Source organism: Panicum hallii, chromosome 8 (genome assembly GCF_002211085.1).
Source record: "Panicum hallii strain FIL2 chromosome 8, PHallii_v3.1, whole genome shotgun sequence".
Lineage (NCBI taxonomy): Eukaryota > Viridiplantae > Streptophyta > Magnoliopsida > Poales > Poaceae > Panicum > Panicum hallii.
This window is the reverse complement of record NC_038049.1, coordinates 35149919-35153928: the sequence shown is the minus strand read 5'-3', so window position 1 is coordinate 35153928 and position 4010 is coordinate 35149919.

Here is a 4010-nt window from a genome sequence, read left to right as displayed (position 1 = left end):
AATGTGTACAGGACATACGTCTGTAGCGCGACTACAAAACCCGTATTCCTGTCTGCCTTTCAGAACGTACTCCCACACGTCGGTGCGTGTGAACATAAAACAAAGATCAAGTGGTGGGAGGTATGTCCACTTGCTAGGCCGATTGGTTACTAGGCTTACCGCTTACCATATTTCGCGGCATGTGGCTAGTACTTTCAAACGCTTAGCCACCACTACCACACATTTCGACCTTAAAGCTTTTATCAAAACAGACAGGGTAAACTTCCAGGTCATGATACAGCACATGACCCTGTCCGTCATCCTTATAGTGGTTGCAGAATTGTAAACAAGCAACTCCTGTATCGCGCGGGTGACAGGAAATCACCCGACTTCTACCGGCCCTATTAGCGGAGCATCTATGCGATAAGGACTTGGTTCAATACATTGGATTCCTAGTATTCATGCATCTAGGGTTTCATTACAACTCCTAGATGTAATGCTTAAGTACATATAAGTAGTCATGGATTACAGTGTATATAAAGTAGTGGGATATGTCCGGGGCTTGCCTTCTTGAGTGGGGTTGGGGGCAGGAGTGTCAAAGGCTTCCGAACTTGGGTTCGGGGCTTCAGTTAGTCCTTCGACGACTTGCGCTGGGTCTTCAGAAAAGCCTTGGTCTTGTCCTAAGACCAATTCGTAATCCCCGTCGTCGAGCATCGTTGACTCTATATGAGATGCAGTAAATTAATTAAGGTATGATTTAACTTTAAGATCTTATATTATAAAAGTTGTAATTCATCAAATTAACACACCAGAGTTCATAAAATAAAGAGGGTTTATTATTATGAAGGAATCATAAAGATATTACTGAATTTGTTGCAAACAAGAATTAAAATATTTAAATTTGAATTTGAATTTAAACCCAAATTTAATTTCAAAACTTTAAGTAATAAGATCATAAAGTTTTGGAAATAAGGCACTAAACATTAACACCTTAGAGAAAGACAAGAGATCTTAACTAAAAAGGTTTACACAACATGTTTAGCTAACATTTCAAATTCAAAATGCCCAAATCAAAAGAAGTTAAGTTATAAAACAAATTTGAGTTTGGAATCTTATTACAAAGTTACATATAGCTCATGGAACATACATGCCAAAAATCATAAGCATAAAGCAAAAAAAAATGTAAGAGTTAAGCACAAACCACTCTTTAACCTTAGGTTAAAAATAGAGGTAAAAGTATTTTAGTTCAAATTAAACTTCTTTAACAAAAGTTATAGGGTCTGAATTCTAGTTTCTAACAAAACTAATTTTGTAATTTTTGGATTTTTCTGTGATTTCCTACGAATTTTGCAAGACAGGAAACACACACACATGAAATAACAGAACCAAGGGGGGGTCAAGTTTTATGCGTTCAGGCCCCTGAAAGAAAGCTTCTTTTCACGAGCACACCTGCCTGGTCTCGACATGGCCGGACGCTCGGCCTCCAGTGAGTTCCCATCGGCGGCGAGGTCGCCGGCGAGGAAGGACCGGTCAAGCATGATCAGCGGGAGGCGAGGAACACATTGGACCAAGCGGGGCTCGACTGACAGAGGGGAAACCCTGCCGACGGCGAGGAGGGGCGGCGGCCGTGGCGGCACGCCGTCGTTCCCGGCGAAGGGCCGGCGAACACGGGGATCTAGTGTGCGCACGAGCACCAGCAAGGTGTGGGGAGTCGATTTCCGTACGTGGTTTGGCCGGAGAGGTGACGATGCGGACTGTCAACGACGAGGTCAATCACGGGCGGCGCCGGTGAGGGGCGGCTCGGGATGTGGCAAATCCGGTGAGGGGGATGGTCGGGGGTGGACCGGATTAGGCTGTGGAGCAAGGGGAGGAGGCGGGGAGGCTTTGGGCCAGCGGAATCGGAGTGGGGTTGTGTGGGTGGGGAGAATTTCTGGCGGCAAAAGAGTGGCGGCGCTTCGGTGCTATGGATCGCCGGGAGGAGGGAAGGGAAAAACAACAGAGGGAGGAGCACGGCTGGGTCTTATAGGGCAAGCACGGCTCCACTGGAAGAAGGATAAGGAAGAAGGGAAGAGCACACGGCTGGGCACAGAATGGGGAGGCGGCGCCGGCGGGCCTGCCAGAGCGGCGTGGCGGCCGCTTGGGGCTTCTGCCCGACGTGAAGGGAGGGGAGATGGCCAGCGCGGGTACTGCAAGCGGTGGGAGGAGGAGCAGCGCGACGCGTGGAGCGGGGCGCAGAAGGGCGCAGAGCCGCAGGGCGGCGCTCAGGCCGAGCGCAGGCGGCGGCATGTAACAGAAGAGAAGCAGGGGAGGAAGAGAGGGAGGTAGAAGAAAGAGACTGAAATGCAAAATCAGAGAAACACAGGGACTCCACTGTAAAACACCTATAACTTTTAAATCAATGCTCAAATGGAGATAGTCCAAAAAGCAAAAGTGCATAGTTTTTCAAACTCTACAACTTTTCTTTAAGGTTCATCTGCAGTTGAGCAACAATTTTGAAGATACTATGAACTTAGTAATATTTTCAAACTTTATGTAAATCCTTTAGGAAAAATTATTTTACACATATATCCAAGGGTAGTTTCTCATGTTTTTCACAATTTAACCGCAAGTTACCATCTTTTGCAAAACAACCCTCATGCTTTTAAACTTTTCCCTCCATTTCCACCCATTTTGCATAAAAGGACCTCTAGTTTAGTTTAATTACATAAATAACACTTTGTCCTTAACATTGCACATATTAAGCACACTTTTACCATACTTTGCACATAGGAACCTACCAAAACTCTAGGGTGTGACCAAGCTATTTACCTGAGTGTCACACCCACGCCGCGGCCCCCGCCTCCGCCGCCGCCTCACCCCCGCGCGGCTGCTGCCGCCTCGGGCGCGCGACCCCCCCTCGCCCCCCTCCCGCCGCCGCCGCCCCCGGGCCCGCCGCCGCCACCCCCACGCCGCCCCCCCCCCCCCCCCCCGCAGCCGCGTCCCACTCCCGCTCCCACGGCTGCACCCGAACCCTAAACCCCGCAAACCCCGCGAATCCCGCCCAAACCTTAAACCTCGTGAGCCCCGGGAGCTGCCTCGGCCATGCCGAAGGTCTTTGGCACTGGTGTCTATGAGTTCCGGCACCCCCGCATGGCGGAGTACCCTCTCCTCGCGGACGCCGCCTCCACCATGACCGCGGCGCCCGACAAGGTCCCCGCGTCCACCGGCGGCGCCTCCATCACGCTCCTCGACATCCAGCGGGACCGCCTCACCCGCGTCGCCGCGAGCACTGGGGCACGCCCGCCGCCGCCTCGGCCTTCGATGCGGACCTCGTCAGGGAGATCTACGCCACGGAGCTCCGGGTCGAGGGCCGCGGCCGGAAGACCGTGCCGCTGAACCGCGTCATGATCCTCGAGGTCAGCCAGTACCTCGAGAACTACCTGTGGCCGCACTTCGACCCGGCGGACGCCTCCTTCGAGCACGTCATGTCCATCATCCTCATGGTTAACGAGAAGGTCAGCCTCTGCTCCGAATTGGGTTGGAGCTCTTGCTGCTAGCTCGAGAGATTTCTAGGGTTTTTGACATGATTTGGACCTTATGTGCAGTTTTGAGAGAATGTGGCGGCGTGGACGTGCTTCCATGACAGTAAGGATGCTTTCAAGGGGTTCCTATGGCGGGTTCTCAAGCTCAAGGAAGAGGTTTGTGTCGATTTTTCTACTTATCTATGTGATTTTCCCGGTAAAACAAATTGTCATGTGAGATCTTATTTAGGATACAATTGATTTTGGAGCTGGCTAATTATATGTCCATTTTGAAGTTTATGTTATTCAGTGGAGCTTGGATAAATCTAGGTGTTGTTGTTTTAACACTCCTAAAATGTGGGGTGACCAGGATTGGTTTAGATGTCCAATTGTTTCTAAAATCATTCATAGGCTCATGTTACATTGAGGCCACTATTAGTGCACTGCAGCGATTAGGATCTACAAATTTGCGCATCTCACTTTAGCCAAAATGTAATAGGTAGTGACTACTGAGATGTAGTTACTGGCCAG